We start from the raw sequence: 27,644 nt of genomic DNA on the forward strand, positions 1-27,644 counted from the left end.
TTTACCACATACATATTTACATTAGGTAATCTCTGGGCCTTTGTTATTTTTACTTATAAAAATCTGACAGGGGCAGCCTGGGTAGCTCAGGTGTTTAGCGCCTGCCTTTGGCCCAGGGTGTGATCCTGGAGATCCAGGATCGAGTCCCACGTCGGGCTCCAATACATGGAGCCTGCTTCTCCCTCTGCCTGTGTCGTTGCCTCTCTCTCTCTCATGAATAAATAAATAAAATCTTAAAAAAAAATATCTAACAAATTTTACAGGGCTGTTAAGAAAGATTAGAAAAATACAAAAAGCACCAAGTACAATGCTGGGTACATAATGGATGCTCCATATCTGGCAGCTGCAACCATCAATTACTAGACTGTTAACTAAATTAACTAAAACACTCTTAGAAAAGGGGCACCTGAGGGGCTCAGTCAGTTGAGTGTCTGCCTCTGGCTCAGGTCATGATCTCAGAGTCCTGGGCACCTGAGCACCACGTTGGGCTCCCTGCTTAGTGGGGAATCTGCTTGTCCTTCCCCCGTTTCCCCTCTGCTAGTGCTGTCTCAAATAAATAAAATTTAAAAAAACAACAAACAAACAAAAAACCACCTCTTAGACAAGATGCTATTAGCTAAAACTATCTGAATTTGATCTTTCAAGTAAATTTTTTAGAAAGTAACACACTTTTATACCACTTTCAGTGCTTATTCACATACTACCTCAATCTGCAGCTTGAACTACTCCTCACCCATTAAAAATTATAGTGATTAAAAGTTAACAACTGAACTTGAACAAAATGTATCCTAAGAAACTGATTTCAGCACAACATAGCAATACAGGAAAGAAGCTCAGACCAATGGCTTTGGGGCTGAGGTGCTCAGTGGCTGTGTTCTTGGGCAAATTATATAACTTCCCTGAGATTTAGTTCTCTCATCTCAGATTAGGGAACTAACATGCACACCTAATGGGGTCGTTTTAAGAACTGGGAACATGTGCAAAGCATCTTAATGATCCAGAAGTACTCAACAAATGAGAATTATTCTTCTCACTAAATTAAATCAACTTGAGAAACTGCCTCAGACAGCAATTTTCCTTTCCCAGAAATACTGGTGATAGAAATACTTATGTTCAATGTAAAACTTGCTGTCAATTTAAAATGTGCTGTGAAGAGGCTAGTTATTAATTATCAATAAGCTTGTCTATATCTGTACTTATATTAAGGTTCTAGAACTAAAACATTCACTGCTTAACACATTTTAAAATCCACTTATATTTTAGTAAGTAATAGTGTAACATTATATAACATTTAACATACTACTTCTATAGCCAAACTTAAAGTCAGGGTTCCTAACTTACATTCATAGCAGGCTTCACAAAGGGCTACAGTACCCCCCAGAAATTGTATATAAAATTTTTCTGCAGTAATCTATAGTTTTTATGACATTTATAAGAAAGTCTATGACAAAAAGTCTAAGTATCATGATTCAAAAAACACATCTGAATATACATTCTGAAGGCTACATGTTAATGAAGTAAAAACTGTAATTTTCACCTTTGCATCTGACAATTTTACTAAGATAGTATTTTATTTTTTAATTTTTTAAAAAATTTTATTCATGAGAGACACAGAGAGAGGGAGAGGCAGAGACACAGGCAGAGGGAGAAGCAGGCTCCGTGCAGGGAGCCCGATGTGGGACTCGATCCCGGGACTCCAGGATCACACCCTGGGCCAAAGGCAGGCGCTAAACCACTGAGCCACCCAGGGATCCCGTAAGATAGTATTTTAAACAAACTAGCTCTAAATTCTTAAAAATATACTCAACTTAGTCCAGTAGCAGGCATACTTTACCACCTTCCATACACTTCATACTTATTAAGAGTCTGAACTTCTGGGCTAAAATAATGATTTTCTAAAGTCTAGTTTCCTAGATTTTTATATTAATTTACATACTCCTAACAAAGTAGCTCAGAAAGTTTATTTTTAAAAACCTTTATTCATATGTCATTCTAAGGCTGTATAAATTTCATTTTTGCCAAACTTCCATATAAATAAAGTAACCATTTCCTTCAGTCCTATCATTGTTTTACTTGCTGATAATCAAATAGAATACTGGCTACTTTATGAAGATTTCCTTCATTCACAAATATTCAGCTGAGTATTAATGAAATCCTTTATTTGTTGGCTGAACAGTAAAACATTATTTTCATTCCTTTGACAGAGCATATGCAATATTTTTAGCAATGGGTCAACTCCATCAACCTAACTAAGGTGACATGTGAAACTGACAAAATAATGTTTTTAGATATAAGGTTTGCTAATGAAAGTTAACTTAATTTTAATATAAGATCTCAATTTTTTATCCCACCAAACATTGCACTGAGGATCCATGTCAAATTTTATTTTTTTATATTTTTTTAAAATTTTTTTAAATTTATTTACGATAGTCACAGAGAGAGAGAGAGAGAGAGAGAGAGGCAGAGACACAGGCAGAGGGAGAAGCAGGCTCCATGCACCAGGGAGCCCGACGTGGGATTCGATCCTTGATCTCCAGGATCCCGCCCTGGGCCAAAAGGCAGGCGCCAAACCGCTGTACCACCCAGGGATCCCCCCATGTCAAATTTTAAATAGCAAAGCACTAGGTCATATTTTCCAAAAGGACAATTTACTTTCATTCACTTAAAACATACAGCAGGTACATAGATGCAATTTTTAAAAAACTAGGCTCCACAGCCAGCATGGAGGGGCTTGAACTCACGACCCTGACATCAAAACCTGAACAGAGCTCAAGAGTCATATGCTTAACTGACTGAGCCACCCAGGCACCTTGAGATGCTCTTGGTAAGATTATCCAACTGAAATTTTTTAAAAAGGTAACTACTGCCAACTCAATTCCTGGTATTCCTTTGTAAATTTTCCAATGCTGCATGTTAATTTGGGGCCAATCTCCCTGCTACCACAAGTGTATTTTATGCCACCCCTGTGTAACTAAGAAAATTCTGCTACTAATAGTACAATGCATGCAAATATTACAGGTGAGGGAGAGTGTTCCACTTGGGTGACTTGTTCTGCTTAACAGTCCTCATACACACCATTGCTCAATCCTTAAATCTCTCTTCCTATCTTTCATTATAGTGATATTCCTAGATTGAAAAATCACTGTATCATCTACACATCCCCAAAAGCCAAGAAAAGGTAGTCTTGTGCTTTTTAAATCTACATTCCAGTTTAACTAATTACCTGTATTCTAGGTAGACAACTCATAGTCTACACATTGTATAAGTGAATTCTAAGAAAAATGCTCCCTCCTATACATTAAGCTATCAAGTAATTGATCAAATAAAAACACCTCCCAAGTGAAGAGAAAGCTGGCGTAATTTCCTGATAATGAATGACATGAAGCAAAAAATGATGGTTACCTAACAACAAAATGCTCCCAAGTCATATTCACCCTTAATATCTGTCATTTTAAAACAGATTATCTAAAATATCTTAAAATATTGCTAGAAAAGTAAAAGTAACACTTAAGTTGCGAAGTTGTCAACTGCCTCAGAATACTTAAATCTTAGACCTAGAAAAGGCCTAAGAAATCACCTGGTACAATTTCCTCATGTTTGAGATGAGGCTATAGAGAGAGGGAACAGTTCTGTTGATAATATGAAACTGTAAACAGCTAGAGAAAGCTAATATTTAAAAAGCAGCTGGACGATCCACTCAAATTGCATTATCCACTCAGTAGCCACTTGTCACTACTGAGCACTGGAATGCAACTAGCCCAAAAGGAGATGCGCTGTTACTGCAAAATACACTCTAGATTTCAAAGACTTGGCACCAAAAAAAGGAGTAGTGGTTCTCATTTTATATGGTTATTTAATGAAGTCCACTCTTAAGTGATTGTGCAATGCTCAGAACACCCACACAGGCAAAGGGCACGAGTGACCAGGCCTCCTTGACTCTAGCCCTGAGGTCACATGAGGCAATGTTGACAACTCCTTACTGGGTATCCAGATTCTTCTACACTCATCTAGACACGAGAAAAACAACAACAACAACAACAACAAACAAACAAACAAACAAACAAAAAAACAAAAAACACTGGAATTACTATTCTGGGATCCTTTACTTAAATAAAAAACTTCTCGGAATATTAAAATTCTAAGTGAGTAAAATGTATACAGGACAATGATGGCAAATCTATTTCCCCCAACTCCTTAAAGTAAAGCAATGGGAACACCCTCCAGATACAAATTAACAGGGCTTTTAGTACTCTTTGCAGAAGACCGGTTCTATAAACAATAAAAATACCTTCAGAAGTACTGCTTTTCAAACTTTTTTTGACACCCTCAGAAAGATTTTACAGGAAGTTATGTGCACACAACCCAATCAAGTTTCGTGTAAACACACCAGTATTTCCTATTCTAGTTTTTAAAAAATTCTAGCCACCACCCACTAAAGGGATTTCATGACCCAGTGAGTCAAGACTTGGAGTTCGAGACAATGGCACAGGGCTCTCAGTACAGTCACTCCACTGTTAAGAACGCTAAGACTATTAGCTGCTGAAAGAAAAGTCACAAACATCTGTGTGCTGTCCTCCAAACCAAGAAATTCTAGTTCGTGCTAACAGGAATTAAACGCCTTGACGGAGTCAACATTAGAGACCAACTTGTGTAATACAGTAGCTGAACTCGGTCGCCGATTTCCGGGTATCTGTGAACAGGTGTTTTGTTTCCATCACACCTCCATCATCCCTGAGTCTCCAAAGTTAACAGTTCCAACTTCGTGGAGAGGAGAGGAGCCCCTCTAACTACCCCCGCAAAGCATCCAAAAAGGGCTCACTTCCGCACGCCGGCCACACCGCCGGTACCCGGGCACACGTGAGGACACGCTTCAGCCGTCCCTGAACGGAGAGCGACCTAGACCGGCCTCTCGCAGTGGCCTCCGGGGCTCCAGGACGGCGCTCGCTGCCAGCGGCCGGGGATCACGGAGGCGCGGTCCCAGGGGCGGCCTGAGCCCCGGGCACCCCCCACTCCGACACCGCAAGCTGGGGCCTGGCACCCCCGCGGACACCGCGGCCAAGGACAGAGGTGATGCGCCTCTCCCGCGGCCGGCCGGGGACCGATGCCGGCCAGCCTGCGGACGGGAAGCGGGTCCCGGGTGCGACCGCCGGGGATCCCCGGGTCCCCGCCCCCGTCCCCCCGGGACCCCACCGCCTGCCGCCGCCCGCCAAGGACGGCCGCCGCGGCTGAGCCACAGCACCGTTGCCCCGGGACGGAGGCTGCGCCCGGCCGCGCGGACGAAGGGCAGGGAGCCAGCCCAGGGCCCGCCCGCACCCGCCCTCCCCCCCGCACTTCCTACCTTCCCTCCTGCATCCCAGCCCCCAAGGCCAAGGTCTCCCCGGCCCACAAACCTGATAGCGGAAGTGACGTCAGGGGGACCTGGCTGAGCCCACAGCCAGTCACGCCACGGCGGGAGGCGGCGTCGGCCAATGGGCGCGGCCCGAGGGCGGGACTTCCCCCGCCCAAGTTTGATTGAGGCGGGGGGAGGGGCGAGGTGAAGAATGTGAAGAATGACCCCTCCCCCCGGTCCGTGAGGCTCTGGGCGGGAAGCGGAGGGGGTTGGGGCCGCCCGCCCGCGCCACGCGGCGCCCATCCCCCGCCCGCCCGCCGCCGCCGCCGCCGCCCGCGGTTCCTGCTCGCCGCCAGCCCGGCCCGGCCCGGCCCCGGGCCCCCGCCGGCCCGCAGCGCTCCCCTCTCCTGCCGCCACTACGGTTCTGAGGGAAGGAAAATGGCGACGGGCCTGCGCTCGCCGTCCGTCTTCGTACCCACCTCGAAGTAGCGGAGGAGGCCGCCGCCCGCCGGCGCCCTCCGCGGGGACGGGACAGCCCTCGCGCCCGCCGCCCGCCACCGCCCGAGAGCCGCGCGCGAGGACCCGGATGGAGGCGCGGGCGGGCGGGCCGCGGCGGCCTGAGGGAAGGCAGCGCGGGCGCCGGGAGGCCGGGGCGGGGGCGGGCGCCAGGGCAGTGCGTGAGGGCATTGGCCGGGCCGCTTGATTGGCGTGCGCCTGGGCCTCTCGCCTAGGCTGAACGGGGCTCGCCGGGACCTCACTGGAGGGCGGTGGCTGGGCCCGCCCCGCGCTGGGCGGCCGGCGGAGGGCCCGCCTACCCTGCCCGCTCCGCGCTGCCCATTGGACGAGCGGGAGATTGACGGCGGCGCCCCGCCTCCTGCGGGTGATGGACGGGCGCCGTCACGTGGCGCCGAGGGCGCGCTGGGCGCAGAGGGCCGGCTGCCCGCCGTGCCTCAGTTTACTCGTTTGTGGCGGAGGCGGAGGCGGCCGTGCGTGCGGGCTGTGCCGGCTTCCCCGGATTCTTACCTTCGGGCGCTTCCCAAAGCGAGCGCTGATCTTCCCCCTTCAGTGAGCCCCCGGCGGAGCGCCCGCGCGCTGGGACTTTCCCGGGCCGCTGCCCCTGCGGGTGCGTCTGCGCGGTCACCCGGGGCGCGCGGGAGCCCAGGTGCCGGCCGCCCCGCGTCTGCCCGGTGCGCCCACGCTGCCGGCCGCCGGGCCCCGCCCCCGCCCCCGCCCCCGCCGCCGCCCCCGTCCGCGTCCCGGTCCCCGTCCCCGTCCCCGCGCGGGCGAGCGCACGGCTCGCGTCCTGGCCGGAGGGAGCCCCAAGCCGGAGAGGGCACGCTTGAGCTGGGGCCTGGACGCGGGGCTGCATCCCGGAGGGCTCCGGGGAGGAGGAGTGCGAGCCCGCCGAGCTGGCGGGACCCACGCGGGCCGGGGCGCGGGGCTGGCCGGCCCTCCTAGGAGCCCCTGGCGCCGAGAGCCTTGCTGACGTGCATTCACTAACGGACCCGACAGCCCTCGGGAGCTTTGGGAGAAGTTCGAAATACACGACCGTGCACTGTGCAGTGTGGGCCACCGAGCGCCTCCACAGTCCCAGCTGGGAAGGGCGAATGGAGACCCCCGTATACCTGAAGGCCAATTAAAAAAATAATAACTTTTAATTTGCGGTTAAAAGGCCAATGACAAATTGGAAAAACAGTTTTGCCAAACCTACAACTGGCAAAACATTGGTTAAAATGTTTCTGGGTGAAGAGCGGGAACCTGAACGAGACGCTGGCTGTAAATCCAGGTTCTGCGCCCCCACCCCACCCCTGCACCACCGCGGAGCCTGGGGCCCGCTGCTTATCCTGCCTGTGCCCCCGAGGATGCCACCGGATTGGAGCAGGGCTTAGCTTGGACAACTGTCCTGAGGGCTGAGTGAGTGCGTCACCAGTACCCAGTGCTTGGTCCAAGGCTGGCCTGTTATCCTCACTGTCACTTGGATTTTCTTTTCAAACCAATAAGGGACAAAAGCGAACAGTCCATTAAAATAGAGACAAAGGATAGGATATGAGCTGGCAATTCACAAAAGCAATAGAAATGACCAAAGAATGTGAAAAGATGCTCAGTCTCATTAGCAGTCAAATAAATACACATCACCGCCGTCCCTGAATTCATCACAGGTACCACTTAATCATGCCATGAAAGACTGATGGTCGCGTAGGTCCACCAATACAGGGAAGTTACTCGGGTTAGATTTTATTTTTTTTTAAGATTTTATTTATTTATTTATTCATAGAGATGCAGAGAGAGAGAGAGAGGCAGAGACACAGGCAGAGGGAGAGAAGCAGGCTCCATGCACGGAGCCCGACGTGAGACTCGATCCCGGGACTCCAGGATCACACCCTGGGCTGCAGGCGGCGATAAACCGCTGCGCCACCGGGGCTGCCCTCGGGTTAGATTGTTAAACAAGAATCAAGGTTACAAAATTGTGTAGATGACATGACCCCATACATCTTCAACATCAGTGAGCTCTAGAATTACTGGTGGCCTTTATTGTTGTTACCTGTTAATGGATTCTTTTTTTTTTTTTTTTTTTTAAGGTTTACTTATCTGAGAAAGAGAGCTGGGGAGGGAGGGGCAGAGGGGGAGAGAAACAAGCAGACTCCAAGCTGAGCATGGGGCCTGACACAGGGCTCCACACAGGTTCTCCATCCCATGACACTGAGATCACGACCTGAGCCAAGGCCAAGAGTTGGACTCTTAGCCCACGGCATGCCCCCAGGTGCCCTGCCTATTCTGGATTCTTGGCACTGAGTAAGTGCTGTTTTCATCATCAGGAAAAATATATACATAAAGATAAAAGTTATCCAGACATGGTCCATTCCCCAATATCCATTTTTTCTGCAGGAAATAGGAACCCGATTTTTAGGCAACAGAAGTAGAGTGTCCCGGGATGGAGCCGCGTAGCTCTGTTCTGGCTGGTGTGATGGGAGTGGGTTTCTGGGGTGAGGTTTCTGGGTCTGCCCTGCAGGGGAAGGGCTTGCCTCTTCCCGCCCTCTGATTCCCAGCAGCCAGGGTGAAATGGACACAGAGAGCCACCTGGAGGGAGACCAGGCGCCTGGTGGTATCAAGGGCGTCCCCACAAAAGCTTGCATGGTGACAGAGCCCTGTGACTTCTATCTGGTTTCCGCCCCAGAAGTGCGGGGACGCCCACACTGAGGGCATGCCCACACCGAGCCTCGTCCTGCGGGTGGGCCTACAAAGGTGGACAGGGCACTTGGTGGAGACACCTCACAACCTTTGGAACAGAGCGAACATGGTTGAGAGCCCCAGCGTGTTTCCCAGGGGGCACCTTGGACACAGGCTGCATTCACACTGACTGCAGCAGAAGTGTAAACGGTGGGAAGAGGCAGGAGGAGCGCATATCCCTGGCAGGAGCGTGGGACCCGCGGCAACCCAGGCCCGCCTGCAGTAAGCCTCGGGTTCCAGTGGGAGCTTGCACCATGGCCTGGCCTCAGCCTCCATCTCCACTCTGCGTGCTGGTGGGGGCCTCACTCCTGCTACCACGCAGCCTGCCTGCCTGCCACGCTTGTCCCCCTCTGCCTGGCGGGTCCATGCCGTTCAGATGGCAGCAGCCTGGCCTGCTCAGAGAGCCCATTCCTGACCACGCAGCTTGAGCTCCCACTTCGATCAGACCTGGTCATCGTAGTGCCCCTGAGCCAGGCCTGCTGGGTCCTCCCCTAGAACAGGGCCGCATGCACACAATAGGTGCTCAGTCTCATGTGGAATCAAAAGGGAAGTGACAAGGGCAGTTTGCAGTACTTGAGCTCGGACACCAAAGGTGGAGAGGTCACAGTGGGGCCATGACCAGCGAACAGTGTGAGAATGCAGAGCAAGCAGGAGACGCGGGGTGGTGAGAAGACTCACGGGCCCCTGCCGCCTCGCTATTGCCGATCCCACTGCTGTTCTCTGGTGGCCTAAACATGGAGCAAAGCAGACGCGGTCCCGGGGACTCCCTGGGCACCCAGGTGACACTGGGGGCTGCTTGGGCTCTGCTCCTCTGGCCAGATCCTCAAAGGGGCAGATGATCAGCTTGCCTTGGGCCTCTGTGCTCTTCAGAGCTCCGTCTTCTTGCCCTTTCTCCTGGGTCCCTGCCTTGGGGGGCCCAGGCCACTGCAGGGCACCCGTGTGCATCCACCCAAAGGAAGAGGGCCCCCGCTCTGACTGCCCGTGGCTCCGTGGCTCCAGAGGGCCTTGCACACCTCCTGCAACAGAGCTGGCCTGGGAAGTCACGGTCGGAGTGGGGAGACCCCACGCTTGACAGATGCCACCCAGAGCCCCCGGGGTGGACGGGCAGTTATTATATTGTCTGTCTCCACCAGAGGCTGCAAACTGGTGATGGCCGGGAGGTCCCATCTGGTTCACAGAAGGGCTTTGTTCTGCCCACACAGTGTTTTAAATCTATTTTTAATTAGCTGACAGCTTTCAAAAGAATCAAGACATTTAACATAAAAAATCTGGATTTCTTGCTTTTCTCAAAAAAACTGGGATCTCTGGCTACACTCAGCCTACATTCCAACAGGACAATCTTTTCTTTATGCACAGAGTGGGCTCTGCTATTTATCACGCCCCCCTGCCCCCCAGCCACAGGCCCCCGCCTGCTTCATTTGTATTATGAGCCTGGCTCCATGGTCAGCTGAGTTTGTGTCCTCACCACCTCCTCTTTGGAGGCATTGCTCTGGCCAGATGTGGGTCCAGGCCACGAAGAATCCCTTCCTGGAAATGTATTAACAGGAACGGGGAGAAGAGCCCCTCCCCCCGCACGCTCACCCCCCACAGCCTCACACCCCACTCTGTAATGAGGGGAGAAGTCATTCTGCAGGAAATGAGCAAAACGGGCATTGAACACAGAAAAAGCAGAGAGACAGGCCTGAGTCTCCAGGTCCCATCACCCCCGAGGCCACCCCACACTGCCCAGATGTCCCTTCTCTCCCCCAGGACCAACCAGGGGGATGGCTGAACAGGGGGTAGCAGGAGTGGGGTGCTTGAGAACAACCTTGGCCTTGGAAACCACACAGCCAACCGTGGTTTGGCACAAGTCTCCTATCTCCCTCCAGGTTTCCCCGCTGCTGACCCTCTGAGGCTAGTTATGGGTTATGTCAATACGTGGAGGATTCGATGCAAGGCTCCCGCGTAATCGGGGCGGCAAGGACCCCGCATGAGTGCACTGGATGTTATGGCAAATGTTTAACTAAACACAGATGGGCTGGCTTTAGGAAGAGCTCCGTCCCTGCGGAGGAGCCACAGCAGTGTCCTTTAAGGGGACATTTCCAGGTCGGTGCTGCCTTCCAGGACTCTGGGGCGGGCTGGAACCAGCCAGGCCTCCCGCTGGACGCTGGACGGGATTTGCAGCACGACCTGTTTCTCCCCGGGCCCCCAAGGACCGCGTCATCTTGGGTAGTTATCTCAGCTCTTGGACCCGAGTTTCCTCCTCTGAAGTGGAAATAATAAATCTCATCTCTTTCAGTTGCTCGGGGAACAGAATGAACTCACTGGCAGAAAGAGTGCCTCGTAGTTATACTAAGCATTTGACAAATTGTGGTTATTAGGATGGAAGTCTAAAGGCCACGGGCAGGACCCGGCCTGGCTTCGCTTCTGGAGAATCGCTGCCATTGTGACTTCTAGTATCTGAGCCCCAACCGAGCCATGAAAGTCATCAGAGCACAAAGCCCTTCTGTTCTGCTGTGCCAAGAACTCCCTCGTGCACACTCACCCCACGGCCCAGCCTGTGGCCCCCACAACTCAGAACCTCCTGTATGAGCCTCAGACAGCAAAGCTGTTACAGCAGATTTTGTTTAAAAAAAAAGGAGAGAGAAGAAAAAGTTTTGGATGGTCAATTAGCGATGTGAGGTACTCCCCATAATCAGGAGAGAAACCCTAATGTGGAGTCTTTTTTTTTCTTTCTTTCTTTTTAAGAAGTGAAGTCTAGCAACTTCCAAGTTGCAGCCAAAATGATCAAAGTTGCCGGCATTTCGAGGCCAAAGTACTGAGTCCTGTGGTTGATTCCCTGGGCCTGGCCGGTGTCACTTCCCTGTGCCGAGGACGTGCAGGTGGAGCAGAGCAGAAGGAGACAAGGTGGGCAAGTCTCTTCCTCTGCTTTTGGCGCCGTGCCTGACCTGCTCGCTGGGTGGGTGGCCCTGGGTGCCGCAGCTCACCTGCCAGGAGCCGGCCAGCACTGGGTCATCCTCGGGGTGACAGAGGTGGCGAGGTCTCTTCCTGTGATGAGCTCTTGAAAATAACACCAGACAGAAATAGCGTCCGTGGCAGGGACCTGGGGACACGTGCCCCCCAGCCCCCCGAGTCTCTCTACCCTGACCATCTCATTCTCATGGAGAAACTGCACTATGTTCGAGTGTTGCTGTGAGAGCCTTGTTGGCTGGTCCAGCTGCCAGTGAGCATCAAGTTCCTGGGCAACTGGCTGTCGCTTCGCCAACTTGGAGGAGCGCTGATTCTCCAGCTGCCTTTTTAAAGTGGCTCTGGGCACTTGATGCCACTGAGCCGGCTGCCCTCAGTGGCCTTGATCATGATCCGCAAGTCGGCAGTGCCCGTGGGGAACTCCCAGGTGAGTGGAGGCAGTGTGAACATTTCCTTAGGAAAGGCAGCCCCTGGTGGCTTCATGGTGTCGTCTGGGCCTCCCGTCCTCCGCGAGCTGGGGACTCCTTGGGTGTGGCTGACCCAGAGGGTCACCAGCCCAGCACCTATTTTCACCTTTCTTACCCAAAGAACCCTGAATGGTGCCAGCAAGGAGTGGGCAACTAAAGGACTGCACTCGTTTCCTGCTTCCCTTGCAGTTGAGGACAACCAGGCAAGCAACAGGAGCAGAGGTTGGAGTGATGGGGGGGCCTCTGGGACAAGTCTTGACCCCAGGCCAGTGCCCAGGCTGGTGCCAAGGCGGGGCAGCACGCTGTGACTACATGTGGCACACGCACACCCAAAGGAGGGCAGGGCATGAGGGCACTGAGCTGCCTGGGCTAGCTCCCTGTCCCTGGGTATCTCAGTGAGGAAACAGAACCCTTAGATTTTCAAACACTGAGTTTTCATTAAGACCAGTGCAGGCCCTTGTTAAAGAGTGGCCAAATGGAAGGATCACCCAATAATTTTGAGGGGAACGAAATCTCAGACCCACCCATTGTGATAGTTCTAGAAAAAGTCAAGCTGTGGACGCCCTGGACTGTCTGCAGCCACAGCTCCTCCTTGTGTGGTCCATGCGCTCATCCTGTCCCCATCCCCTGGAGCTCCCTGCAGCTCTTCCCCAGAGGGTGCCCTCTTGGCTCTGATGGTTGGAGACCCCTGCATCTGAGATTCTTGCTTGTGGGAAGGGGACCAGGGTGCCCAAGAGAATGGCGTTGGAGAGGACCCTGCAGGGTGCACAGCCAGGAGGTGCACAGTAGGCCCTCCGCAGATGGGGCTCGCCTTCACACACCTCCCAGGCAGTGGTGGCTCTTCCACCTGCGGGTCCCTGCTGGCCTTGCCCATGTCACCACCGGTCACTGTAGTATGACACAAACACATCCCAACACGGCACTGGCCTGGGAAGGATGGGGCTGTCCCCATCACTGCATATTTATCGAGAATCACCATTTCCAAAACCTTTCAAGTTGCCAGTGTAGTTGATCAATAGATATGCCTGCCTTCCCTTATTGCTGTCTGTAGCCAGGCCGGCGTGGGTGGAGGCGTCCTGTTCGACCCACTAGCCCAACCCTCCTGAGGGCAGCCGCAGAGGTATGACCACTCGCAGAAAGATGGACATGCTGCAGGGGCGGGGTGGCGGCCCCGGCAGAGCTCCCAGGGCTCCGGGGCTCTTGGGCTGGTCTGGGACGGCATCTGGAAGAAGCCATCCTCTAGCAGAGTCCCGGAGGGTGGTCAAGCACTGGTCTTACCTGAGGGAAGGCTGTCTAGGCAGAAGGGCTGTGGGCACAAAGGATGCCCCACCTGACTGGAAGTGGGGGTGCCGACGGTGGGGATGCAGGGGGCAAGCCATGGATTCACTCCCAGGATGTGCACCCCCACCACCCGTTGGGGTGTGGAATGAGGGCAGGGCATGAGCTAAAGTGGGGCCATTAGTGGGGCCGCGTGGGAACCACTGCAGGCCCCCCCCAACAGAGACCCGGGGTGGGGAGGGCTGGGCACCCATGACTAGGGCAATCACAGGGCGCAGCAAGGCTGGGCAGGGGCGGGGAGCTGCCCACATAGGGGAAGCAGAGGGCCAGGTCCACAAAGCGTCAGGGCCGCGGAAGTTAGGGTTTTCTGGGATGGTGGCTCCCGCAGGCAACACAGACCCGAGGGGACTGGGAGCAGCAGGTAAGCTCATCCGTACCCCTCACCCACCTGGGTCTGGTAAGATGGTCAATGTCTCTTTCTCTTTCTTTTGCGTTAATATTAGTGTGGTTGTTCTGTAGCTTCCAAGAAAACGCACGGTTCTGTGCTATACACGAAAGAGTGAATACAACAAATTGTGGCCTTCTTTTACACCTGTAAAATGATCTATTTTGTGATAAATAAATATAAAATGATGTGTTTTCTAAGTATTTTAGCATGTGTCTAGAGAACGGAGCTACAAATGCAACAAAAAAGTTTAACATAGATGGCAATGCTGAGTGAGCCCTTCAAATTTCTGTTTTTATGATAGGTGATGCTGTGAAATTATTTTGTCATGGGCAGCAACGTGCATGGGGACGCTCACAAAAGAACAGACCTGCTTGTTTCCCTAACCCCGGATCTCCTTTCAAATACAACTGGCTCCCCCGGCAGCCGTGCCATGGACTGGGGTGAGACCAACTGGTGCCCTGGAGGCAGCCCTCCCACTCCGCGGGTACTAGGGGCCAGCGCTCCAGACCATTCGTGGCATCCAGCACCACTGAACTTCAGCTTAATGCATCCCTGTTCTGTTAGCAGAACTGAGATACTCATGACGGATGTGCAACTACAGGCCCATCCAGGACACTGGGCATGGATCCTTGAGCAGGGCCCCTGTGTCGCTTGCCACAGGACGCCCAGTGTCAAGCACCCGACAGGCACCCAACAGATACAAACATCCAAGTGAACATATCAGGGAGGTGGATGCCTTCCTTACTGATCCTGCCGTGGGCTGGAGGAGTGCAGTAAACCCAGCTCTTCAACACATCCTCTGAGTCTTTAAAACAGCTTTATTGAGTATAATTGACATGCCCAGAGTATGTGATTCGATAGGTTTCAAAGCATATTTGGTGTGTGGAAGCCATCACCACACCCCAGGTGGTGAGCACACTTGTCCTGTGGCCCTTTGCAGCCTCCTGCATTCCACCCCTCTCCACCTGCCAACCTCCCCAAGGCAATCCCTTCCCTCCATTCTCCAACTGCGGGCTACACGGCAGTTCTTTTTTTTTCTTTTCTTTTCTTCTCTTTCCTTTTTCTTTTCTTTTCTTTTCTTTTTCTTTTACTTTTTCTTTTCTTTTCTTTTCTTCTCTTTCTTTTCTTTCTTCTCAAGATTTTATTTATTTGAGAGACAGAGAGAGAGAGAAAATGAATGGGGTGAAGGGCAGAGGGAGAGGGACAAGCAGACTCCCCACTCAGCAGGGAGCCTGATGTGGAGCTCAGTTCTAGGACCCTGAGATCATGACCTGAGCCAAAGGCAAGTGCTTCACCAACTGTGCCACCTAGGTGCCTTAATGTGGCAGTTTCTAGGATTTTATATAAAGAAGATAATACTCTTTTTTTTTTTTTTTTTTTGGTCTTTCTTCACACAGCAATTTTCAGATGCATTTACAGGTTTTTGTGTGCATCGGTTTGTGCATTCGTCTGGATGTTTGGGTTGTTTCCAGCTCTGGTCTACTTTACATAAAGTTGCTATGAATGTTTGTGGGCATGTATTTGTATGCATGTATATTTCCTTTCCTCCTGAGCACTGAGACCCAGGAGTGGAATGACTGGATCTTACGTTTAACTTTTTTAAGAAACTGCCATGCTGTTTTCCAAAGCATTCGTAGCATTTTACATTCCCTGTGACTGTGCATAGAGCCCCACTTCCTCTGCATGCTCACCAACACTCCATGTGGCCTCGTCTCTCTAATGGTGTGAGCAGGATCTCATTGTGACCAGTGACCCTGAGAATCTTTTCCTGTGCTGGTTGCCATCTGTATACCTTCTCTGGTGAAGAGTCTGTGCAAATATTTTGCCTACTTTGATTGTTTATTTTCTTATTGTTGAGTTTAAGGGGTGCCCAGGTGGCTCAGTTGGTGAGGCGTCTTCCTTCAGCTCAGGTCATGACCTCAGGGTCCTGGGATCGATTCCCCCTGCTCAGTGGGGAGTCTGCTTCTGCCTCTCCCTCTGCTGCACCCCCTGCTTGTGCTCTCTCATGTGCTCTGTAAACTAATAAATAAAACCTTAAAAAAAATAAATAATAGAGAATAGAAAACAATACTATAATTAACAAAATAAAATCTTGCTTTATTAAAATAACACCAAAATAAACCACCAAATAAATTAATCAAGAAAAAGAGAGAAAATAAAAATATATGAAGTAAGAAATGAGAAGGGAAAAATAACCATTGAATTAAGTGAGTATTTTTTAAAATAGAAGACTACTTTTACTTTTTTTTTTTTTAAAGATTTAATGTATTTGCAAGAGGGAATAATACAATGTTAGGAAAGAAAGTACACCACCACAGTAATATAATACAACACCATGGCCAAGTGGGATGTATTCAAGAGTGAATGTTGTGTTTTCATTTCCATGCCATTCAGAATAGCTGGTAGTTTCCATTTTGGTTTATTCTTTGATCTGTGGGTTATTTAGTTTTCAAATACTTGGAGGCCTCCCAGAGATCTCTGTTATTGATTTCTAATTGTACTGTGGTTGGACATCGTACCTTGTGTGATTTCAGTCCTGGGAGATTGCTCCCTGGTCCATCCTGGTGCACTGTGTGCTCTGTGGCTGCAGTGGGAAGGGTTGTACACACGTCAAGTCTGGTCAACACTGTTGACTGAGTCTACCGTGTGTCTGCTGGGTTTCTGCCTACTTGTTCTGCCAGCGACTGAAAGAATGGTATTGAAAATTATGGATTTGTCTATTTCTCCTGGACTTTCCATCAGGTTTTGCTTTATATACTTTGAAGCTCCCTTACTAGGTGCACAAACACTTAGGACCACTAAGTTCTCTCGATTAGTTGATTCCTTCATCAAAATGAAGTGACTTTCAGGGTGCCTGGGTGGCTCAGTTGGTGGAGGATCCCACATCTGATTTCAGATCAGGTGACACTCTTTTGGGTCCTGAGATCGAGCCCCATGTCAGACTCTGCACTCCATGGGGAGTCTGCTTGAGATTCTCTCCCTCTGCCCCTCCCCTACTCTCCTGCTCTCTCACTCTCTCTATCAAAATAAATAAAATCTTTAAAAAAAAATGAAGTGATCTTCTTTCCCTCTGGTTTTATTATTTGGTCTGAGATCTGCTTTTTGTGATGTTGGTGAAGCACCTCTAACTTCTTTTGATTCATGTAAATATGACTTTTTTCTTCCCGTTCTTTTAATCCATTTGTGTGTCTTACAGCCTATAACTGGGTCTTGATTTTTTAAAATCCATTCTGGCAATCACCTTTTTAATCAGAAGAGTTATTTTCATTGCATGTGATTACTGAGGTGGCTAGTTTTGAACTTTTTTTTAAAAGATATTTTATTTACTTATTCATGAGGGACACACAGAGAGAGAGGCAGAGACATAGGCAGAGGGAGAAGCAGGCTCCATGCAGGGAGCCTGATGTGGGACTCAATCCCAGGACCCCAGGATCATGCCCTGAGCCAAAAGCAGACACTCAGCCGCTGAGCCACCCAGGCATCCCAGTTTTGAACTTTATCATCTTGCTATTTGTTTCTATTTGTCCACTCTTTTGTTCCTTTTCTCCTCTATTTCTTTAGGATTGAGTATTTTTGTGTGTGTGATCTCATTTTATCTCCATTGCTAACACATTCTCTGTAACTCTGCTTTGCCATTTCAGTGGTTGCTCTAGGGCTAAGAGTATTTACCTTATCCCAGTCTGCCTGTGAGGGCTGTTGCGGCCCTTCACATACACTGCACTCCCACCCTGCCCCTCCTGGCTTTCCTGATGTTCTTGTTATGCATTTCACTTTTATGTGTTGTAAACCCCACAATATAGCGTGGTGTTTAAAGCTATTTTCTTTTAGAGAGATTTAAATAATACAAGAAAAATCTTTCCAAGTTCCATGTTGGCTTCATTTCTGGTGCTCTTCACTTCTGTGGGTAGATCCAGATTTTCCTTCTGCCTGAAGGGGCTCCCTCTAACATTTCTTGAAGTGTGGGTCTGCTGGTGAGGAATTTTTTTCAGCTTTTGTGTGTCTGAAAAGGTTATCATTTTGCCTTCACTTTTGAAAGATATTTTCCATGGGTATAGAATTCTAGGTTGACTTTTATTTTTTTTTAAGTACACACTTCTAAAATTTTGCTCCACTGTCTTCTTGCTTAGATTGTTTCCAGGGAGAAATCTGATGTCACTCCTATTTTTATTCTGTATGGAATATATTTTCTCCCCCTCTGGTCACTTTTAAGATTTTCTCTTCATCACTTTGACTCTGATGTGTTTTGGCACAGTTACAGCCGTATTTCCTGTGTCTGATGCTGGGTGAACCTCTTGGATGTGAACCTCTAGCTTCCATCACGTTTGGAACATTTTTGGCTGCCATTTCTTTAAATACTTTCCCTACCCCTTCCCACCCTATTATTTCCTCCAGGGACTCAGGTCCTTGGATATGGAGACACTTGACATTGCCACATAGCTCGGAAAGTTTGTATTCCTTTCTGTGTCTCACTTTGTGTAGCTTCCGTTTCGGTGCCCCGTGTTCACAAAGCTTGGATTCCCAACATCTAACCCACTGTTAATCCCATCTGGAGAGCTTCTCCTGTCTTCCAGTGGCTCTAACTTTCAAACATAGAATACAGTTAAAACAATTTTTATTGTCTTCACTAATACCAACATCTGTGTCCATTCCAGTTTGATTTTGATACCATTTTCAACATATGCCCTATTTTCCTGCTCCTTTGCCTGCTTGATCCTCTTTGATTGGAGGCCAGATAGGGTGAATGCTACTCTGTAGGATGCTGGATATTGTTGAACTTGCACAAATCTTAAACTGTGTTCTGAATACAGTTAAGTTTGATCCTGTCAGCTCCTGCTCTCATCATTTGTTGGATGGGGCTGGAGCTGAGCACCTGTCCTAATGCCTCATGGTGTGAAACTCTCTCCAGTCTCCTCAGCTGTAACAGGTGTTGTTCTCGGTCTTGTCAGAGCTCCAGACACCATTTCCTCAATCCTCTCCTGTGGCTACTTCCCCAATCTGTTTTCCCCACAAACACTTGCTGCCCAGATCTCTGTTGGGCCCTCATGGGACCCTCTGCAGATCTCTAGGTCTCCATCCCTCAGGAATTATTATCCTTCCTTGCCTGAGGTCCAGAGTCCTGAAAACTATTGTTTCTATGTTTTTCTGTTTACTTTGTTGTTACCTTTTCAGAACGGAGGATAAATTCAGACCCTGTTACTCTATCTTGGTCAGATGAGGAAGTAATAAACTCAATTTTAACAAACATTCCTTGTATTGAGAAGAAGATCTATAAAAACGTGGTAGATAGTCTTCCCAGATCCTCTTCCAGGAAGGATCTGCTGCTGCCATGGCGGGGCCAGCCTCCGGCTGTCAGGCTTTTTTGCGTTACCCTCTGCTGCGACCCCCCAGAGCAGCCCACACCCAGCCACCTGGAGTAGCCTGGCCATTCAGCCCAATGTGGGGCATTCTGAAGGGCAGCGTGGACTCCAGCCTCCCCACCTGGATCAGATGTGTGGTCTGCCTTCCCTCTGTTTCATCTACTTCTTTCCCTTCCGTGTCTTGTACCCCAAACTGTGTCTCAGCTTCTGCTTTCAGAGAACCCGACCTGCAGGACCAATGCTCAGGTGGTGCATGTGGCCAGATATCAGCCCCCAGGAGTCTCTTCTCCACATGAACTGAAAGCTCACCACTAGAATTCGTTTCTAAAAGACCATCTGGTCTTCAGCATGTAGATGTGTGTGTGTGTGTGTGTGTGTGTGTGTGTGTGACTTAGAAAGTCTTGTTCTCTTGACAAACTGTAGCCAAAGGTTAATTCCCAAGACCTTTATTGCAGGGGAAAGTCATGAAAGAAGGGGAATAGGCCATAGAAGCTGGGACACACTATATATGTTTGTCTTATGATGGCATCATTAAATGACTATTTTTGGAAGCCCTTAAAGCAATTGGAATTCACCCATTTCTCAAGGCACTGATTTAAAAACTTGACAAGTTTCTGGACATGCTTAAGGAGAATCAGGCTCTGGAGTAACACAGTGCATAATTTCTACGTCACCTCTGTCAGCTTGTGCCCTGAAGGGAAAACCATGTGAATTAAACGCAAACATGAGTTAAACACACACGAGCCATGTGCACCATCCCTGCACTGTGTGTGCCACACTCTGGGATTTCTGTGGCACCAGGGGAATATCCTCAACAACACTCATCAGAAATCCCGGCCACCTGGTGAGACGTGGTCCCCACAGAGCTTGCACATCCACATGTTGGTTCTCCACAAGTTAGGCACATCTGGTTGATGCAATTTCCTTCCATGTCCCGGCTCTATGCACTCAGTACCTACCATGCTCCAGGCCAGTGACATCTGTGAAATGTGTTCTTCAGCAGGCATCAAGGGACATTTGGCAAGAGCATACCATACTGGGTACTCCATGGGAGTACCGGGAATCCTCACAACCACCGCTTTAGATGGTAACTGTGCGAGGAAGCTGGGAAGATCCCAAGACACTAGGTTATGCGCCCATGGACACATGGCTAGGAAGGGGCCACACAGAATAAGATGGCTTCTGGCACCAAGAGCAGAGACCCTTCCACTTGGCCACCCCACAGCTTCCTGGAGCTTGTGAGGAGGATGGGCTGGGTGTCCATAGCACACTTGATGTGGTGCCTACCACTCGGGGGACATCCTACACATGGTGGCTACTGATGACATCATAAAGGCCTCCACAATATCAAACCCACTGCGGGCTCATAAGAGGAAGGGAAGGAAGAGGACCCCTCACTTTCCCTCCATGAGTAGGGGGCTCAGGATGAACACTCATGTTTCTGCTGGGGAGATCACCACCGACCACAATGCAGAACCACTGAGAATTTATGGCAGACAAAACTGATTTTCGAAGGCAGAGTCCTAACAGCAACACCGAACAGCACACTCTCCTCTGGAGCCCTCCTACTGGCATGGCCGGCCTGCCCAGGAGTGTCCTCATGTCCTTGTAGGAGGAGGGACAGCTGAAGGAACAGAGCAGACGCCTGGTGGCCCAGGAGGTCAGCTGAAGCAGGGAGTCACAGGGACTGAGCAGCCTAATGCTGGTAGGCGCTGCTCCATAACCTGTGAGGCGAGGAGCACCCCTGGCCTTCCGGGGTGGCTGAGGGAAGCAGATGGGCTAGAACTAAAGCTGACTGGCCTCGTGTCCAATTCATCTTTGAGTTTTATCTGACACGGGATCGTCCTCAGGTCTGTACCAAAGGGGCATACTCCACATGTCAAATTACCCTTGAAGGTCCCCTGACTGGGCTGTGGGGTGCAGAGGACACACGGTTTTGTACTGTCATGCTGCACACACGGGCGTGTGAGTGCACCACATATGGAGCCTCGTACGGAACATGGCGAGAGTTCATGTACCCCCTGAGCACAAACGTGCTCAGCTCTCCAAATGGACGAGCCGACACCAACAGGAGGACCCCAGCTTCGCTGCTCCCACCCTACCCCGCCCTGTGTCTTTGTTTTGGGGATGGCAAGGGGTGGCCAAATCCTCCTAAATCTGAAGATGCTGTAACTGCTTGAGCACTGCTCTCTGAGGTCCCCTAAATCCTGCTGTGGGCTATGCCCCTGGGCTCCAGCGTGGGGAGCGAAGAGTACAGTCAGTGCTGCAGTGGGAATGTTTTTGGAAAGGAATCGTCTGCTATACTCCTGAGCAAACACCTGATTTCAGCTGTAAGGCTGAGCAAGTTGGCAGATTGGGCAGCCCGGCGAGAACTGGGTACCAGATCCGCGGCTCCCCATGCTCTCCGCACGTTTGAGCGAGCTAGCTGCGCTCCGGGGCGTCGGTGCCTCTGGTGCCTCCTCACACCCATCCAGTGCCTATTCAGCCAGGATGGCTCTCTGCAACCCACTGCTTCCTCCTCCCCTCAGAGAGATGAGCTAAAACACAGAGGCACAAACCTGGGGCAGGTTTCCGTCACCAAGGGGAGGCTACCGCCTGCCAGCCCTCTCCTGGGTTCCTTGTCCCTGAGGACGCTCACAGACTACTATGACACACAGGAGAGTACCAACAGGGAGGAAGCAGGTCTCCTGGGATGAGCGAAGACCCGGGCTGCCTACAGGACAGGGCACCTGCACCGGGGACTGGGGACACAAGTGTACTGACCGCACGCATCTCTCCTTTGCTGCATTCCAGGCTGTGGCATCTGGGGACTGCACAGGGACAAGCCGTGCCCGGAGATGGGGAGGAGCTCGCCTGGGGGCTGCCTCCACTAGCAAACCAGCCCACGTGGAGCTGCATAGCGGCCTCTGCCGCCTTCATGTCCCCTCACTGCGCCCACCCTGCTCACCTAGCACCAGCTGCCAGACATCCCCTGTGCCCAGAACCCGCTGAGGTCACTCACACAGCTACTCCCAAACCTGCTACACTCTGCCTCACCTGTTCCTTCCCACGGAAGTTACAGTAACTGGCCAGCTGACCCTGGTGCTCCCGTGAGCCCCCCAACCCCGGCAGGTCCACCCCTTGGGGACTGTGGGTAACGAGTTGCCTTCTGATCTGATGGCCGCCTCCCACACCCAAGTGGTAATAAAACCTACATTCTCGGGCAGCCCCAGTGGCGCAGCGGTTTAGCGGTTTAGTGCCGCCTGCAGCCTGGGGTGTGATCCTGGAGACTCGGGATGGAGTCCCACGTCGAGTTCCCTGCATGGAGCCTGCTTCTCCCTCTGCCTGTGTCTCTGCCTCTCTCTCTCTCTGAATAAATAAATAAATAAATCTTAAAAAAAAAAAAAAACCTACATTTTCAAGCAGGATAAACAAGGCCAGGTGCCACCGTCACAATCTACCTGTTCAGCGAACTTTGACTCCACATGCTCTATCCTGGGGATGTGAGGGTGGATAGGACAGACACCTCTGGGCCCCCTCGGGGACTCTGGACATGAGAGGGGGACACCCATGCCACACAGCCACCATGCCAGCGCCGCCCCCGGGGTAAGTAACTGTGACCATTTCTCTTTGGAGGATGCGTGGGGTATTCCAGTGACCAAAGGGGAAGCTCTGGACCAAGTCCCGGCTACACCAAGTGCGTGTCCGGACAGGGGATGGTCGGTGTGTGTGCGTGTGTAGGTGGGGCACTGCAGCTGGGACTTGGTCCGGAGAACCAGTCTTTGAGAAACTGTGTTGAGTAGAAGAAACTGGTTGTGAGTCAAGGATGATGTATTATCCTGTCTCTAGAACTGCGGCAAAACCATGCCCCAGAAGAAGGGGTCACGGGTGTCCCGTGTGCCCTGGGGGCTGCTGGCTGCCTGGCAAGAAGGTAACACCCTCCACCTCGGTCTGGGGGATCCCATGGAGACACGTACGTGATTTATGGGGGTGAAGGACCAGCTGCGTGCCCTCGCCCCACCGCGCGGTGGTGCGGACAGGACGGCGGTGCACACTCAGCGTGGCAGGAACCTGAAGCCGCCCCCGTGTGGGTGACCTGGGGACCCCACCCTGCCCCCACAGCTCCTCCCTCAGCTGTTCCAGGGTTCCTGTCAGCAGGTTACTAGTGCTGTTGTTCTCAAAGTGAATTTTCTGTCACTTTCTTCAAAGAAAGCGCCTATTCCAGTGTTCAAAGAGGACTGGATTTAGAACTAGCATTGCCCATTGTCCCAACGACATTGGCCTGGGCCACGGTACCTCTGCTGTCCCCGGCAGGACCTGGGTTTGCACCCTGCTGGCACTCACTGAAGGACGCAGTGCTGGGTTGAATTAGGGGTGTGAGTGCTCCATGGGGAGGACATTGGCCAGACTCCTCCAAGGCCGGCACCAGGTCGTGGGCTCGTCATCCCTGCAGCCCCCGGTCCCCCCACCCCCACCAAGCTGGCAGTCTCCACTGCACTGTGTCCATCTGGACTACACCTGCTCCACGCATGCCCCCCTCTGGGGAACACCCCCAACCCAGGCTCAGCTGGGCCACCCACACATTCCCCATCCTCGATTTTCCCAAGTCTGGTGGCGGGGACGTGGAAGGAGCCTTGCTCCCCAGGGAATTCCCCCTCTCTACTGTCTAGCATGTGACAGAACCACCCTGGGGGACCGCGTGGACTGGCCCAGGCGGCAGAGGAGGCCAGCACCGGCCGCGTCCACAGCTGGCATAAAGGAACGCTAGGGCATGAGCAGGTTACTCTGTGCTGTGAGGCCACCACAGGAAGAAGGCTCCAGAACAGGTTCACAGGGAGAGGCTGTCCCAGAATGGCGGAGGGGGGGGGGGGGAGGGGGCGGGGGGAGACCATGCAGAGGGTGTGGCTTCCCCTCCTTGCCGTTTCTACTGCTGACCCTTCAGCCTGGCATGGGCAACCTTGAGAGGACTTTAAACAAACACACAAATAAGTGAAACTTCCATGTTGAAAAATGAAAAGCATGAGTCAATCCAAGCATCTGGCATTTTGAACTGCCTCCCCCACCCCCACGTCCGCCCCACGGATGACTGTCTGGCCCGGCCTCCACCTGTGATGGGCTGCCCTCTGTTCCACAGCTCCCCCTCCTGAGATCCATTCTGCGTTCTTCCTCCCTTCCCCTCCAAATCCCCGAGGGACCTGCAGCAGCTCATGGTGATTCTAGCGCTCCAGCTTGGGGGACAGACAAACATCAGGTCCTCGGATGGGTGGTGTGGATTATGATTTCCAGGTCCAGCTGCTGACTCCCTGCTGCCCACAGGACAGAGTGCAGAGCCCTTTGCAGGACCTGTTGTACCCCTCAATAGGGCCTCACCTGCCCTGCTGGGGGCATGTCCCACGTCCTCCTCGGAAGCTCTCACCAGTAGACCAGCCCAGCATCTCCAGGTGTGGGCCCCTCCCCAGACCCTAGAATCCGCCACTCTCTCTTCCCAGGACGCCCTCCCAACCTGCATCTGCCCTCTGTTCTGTATCGTATCCACCATCCACCGTGGTGCTCCCGCAGGTGCTAATGAACACTCCTTGTCCCCGCCTGAGGGAGGAGGAGGGTTCTGGCCGCCTGTCTGCATTTTGCCAGGTATCCACAGGCCTTTTGTGGGGCAGACTCTGAGGCCTGCTGACCAAAAAGAGACCTGCTACCTTGGCAGAGGGCCCCAAGCCTCTCTGTTTCCAACAGTGGACCGCAGAACTGCCCACTGGCGCAGCAGGACCGGCCCAGGCCTGCCTGTGGGAGCCGGGGAGCAGTAGCATGGGGCTAGAGGTGCCAGGCCTTCCTCCAGGGACAAGACGCAAGGGCAGTTCCTCAGACGCCCTGGGCACTGGCCGGCATGGGGGGCAAATTACAGCCAGCCTGCAGCACAGCTCACCTGATGCAAGTGGGTCTTACGTGTAAGACGTAGTAAGAAACAGACATGCGAATACACAATACGTAAGGTAGACCACATGTGGCCTGTGAGTCTAACACACTCACTTCCCAGCCCTTTACTGAGCTTTCTGACCTCTCTGACACAGAAGATAAACCGCCCACTCGAGTGTTCTGCAGGCTTGTTCCAGCTCCGGGGCCTGGGGGGCTGTGCGACCCTCCTGCTTGCACACGACAGCCTCCAGTGTGCACTTAGCTCCCCCTCGCCTCCAGCCCCTGCGGAGAGGGGGCCTGGGCCCTCCTGGCCTGTGGGGGCGCGAGGAGTGTGGACAGTGGGAAGCCCGGCCAGGCTGTTGCCACATCCCCTCTCGCTGTCCTCATGTCCAAGGAGGCAGGCACAGGCCGCAGCCTCCACCTGAGCCAGGGACCGGAGGCCTGGAGAGGGGTGGTGAACTGCCCGGGGCTGTACCTCATGAAAATGGAGAGGCTGATGTCGCGCGATGCTCCGCGGGCTGTGACCGCACTGCTGACGGGCTGCGCTGCTCACCTGTGAGGTCCTGCAGGCGAGGACGGTCCCTGTGAGACGCACGGCCTCCTTCCACTCCTGACGTGCTTGTGAGGCCAGAGGCAGCAGGGAGAAAGCAATAAGGACCCACTATCCGCCCTCAGCCTCAGCCTCCATTCTAGAAGCACAGAGTCAGCACCGGACCTGCTGGACACACGGGCTGGCCGTGGGGGCCGCGGAGCCGCCACTCTGTGGGCTCACCAGCACCGCGCACGCACACTGCCCTGCACTCACCGTGCTGCTCCCCTGCCTTCGGTTCACGCAGAGGGAGAGAGAATCTCTAGCAGACCCCACATCCAGCACGAAGCCCGACATAGGGCTTGATCTCTTGACCCTGAGATCACTAGCTGAGCTGAAACCAAGAGTCAGACACTCAACCGACGGAGCTGCCTAGGCGCCCTGGTATTTACTGTTCCAGCCATCCATCAGTGAGCCGCTCGGCTTGCCCAGTACATCTGCTGTTGTGTGGCCGTCCCCACTGTCCATCTCCAGGACCGAGCTCGCTCAGGTGGCGTCACAGGGCCTGGAGGGGTGGGTGCAGGCGAGTGAGCCCCTCTGGGCAGGGGGGTCAGCGCACCAAGGGGGGAGGGTGGGGTCAATGCTCCTTCCGGGGGACAGGGGAGGAGGTCAGCCTGTGGGCTCAGGGCCAGCCTGGGCGTCGACCTGAGAAAGGCTAACACCCTCTGCCTCCCTGCCCCCTCTTGGCCCTGTGGCTTTCTGACTGGTGCATGGGGCTCCCGTCTGCCCCTCCCTCCATGGCCCCGTTCCGTGGCACAGACTGCTCTATGTGCCCCTCGGACGCTGTGGCACAGCCAGGTGCCTGCTGGTCTGGGAGTCAGATTTCAGTCAGAAGCCGCCTGCCTTCCAAGAACCCGCAGCCCCCAGATGTGGACGTGAGTGGGGTTCCAGGACAACCAGCCCAGAGAGGTCACTTGGCCTGGGAGGCTGTGCAGAGAGGGTCTACCCGGGACGGCCCAGAAGTGTAGATGTCACCGGAAGAAGGGCAGAGGCAGAGAAGGAGGGGGCTCAGAGGTCATGGGGGTCATGGGGGTCATGGGCTCCCTGAGACCATGGGACTTGGAAAGGGAGGAGGAGAAGGGGAGGAGACTCTCCTTAGAAAGGCAGAGGTGCGGGTCTGGCCAGGGGATGGGGCACAGACCACTGCCCAGGAGCCTGAGCTGAACAGATGGTGGGCATGGACAAGAGCGAGGCAGGGCCTCGGGGTTCACCAGCGCAGAGGGCTGAGCTCACGGGAGGGCCTGTGGGCGCACAGGCAGGGCCGTGTCCTCATTCACAAGCGCGAGCTCCTGTGAGGACAGACCCACAGGCTGTGGGAGCTCCCGAGCCACACCCAGGCGCCACCATGGACACGCAGGACAGCGTGGCGCACCTGGTCGGGGCCCAGGCCTGCGGCTGCGTGACAGCTGAGGCAGAAGCAGGACAGGGTGGCCACACAGGGACGGCTCCGACCTGCTGCCAGATCTCCTCTGTGATGCTGGTTCTGTGACTGGGGGGTCTGCAAGACTAGGAACGTGAGAGGTAGAGTGCTTGGCTACATTAACTCAGTACACCTGACTTTCAAGTAAGCAGCCCCTGGGGGGACTTCCTGGGGGAGGCGGCCAAGCTGCGGTGGCTGAGGGGGGCTGGACCGCGGGGCGCAGCCCTGGGGGGAGGCGGGGGGGGGGGGCGGCTCCTCTAGACCAGGCTGGCCCTAGGAGCTGGAGAGGGTCACACCCCGCGACTGCATGTGCCCCAGTCGGCGGTCAGCGCCCCAGGCGGATCTGCCCCAGCCAGGCAGCCGTTTCTGCATCCCCTCCACCCTCTCCCAGCAGGGCCTAGAGCCACCTCCCTGGCTCAGGGGCGGGGGGGGGACCCCACAGAGGAGCGTGGCCCCGCCTGCCGCGGCACACACCCCGTCCATGTACCCGGGTGCCTCGGTTCCTCGGGGAGGGACAGGCCGGCCTGGCGGGAGGCACTGCCAGCTTGGGGCCCGGCCTCCCGGACACACTTCTGTATTTAAGCGGAGACATGCGCGTCTCGGGCTGGCCGAGGCCCTGCAGCGGCAGGGAGGGGTCGGGGCCCCAGGGAGGAAAGCGTCAAGACGGGCCGCGCTGCCCACCGTGTGCGTGGA

The sequence above is a fragment of the Canis lupus genome, chromosome 1, assembly GCF_048164855.1.
Source record: "Canis lupus baileyi chromosome 1, mCanLup2.hap1, whole genome shotgun sequence".
In the NCBI taxonomy this organism is placed as follows: domain Eukaryota; kingdom Metazoa; phylum Chordata; class Mammalia; order Carnivora; family Canidae; genus Canis; species Canis lupus.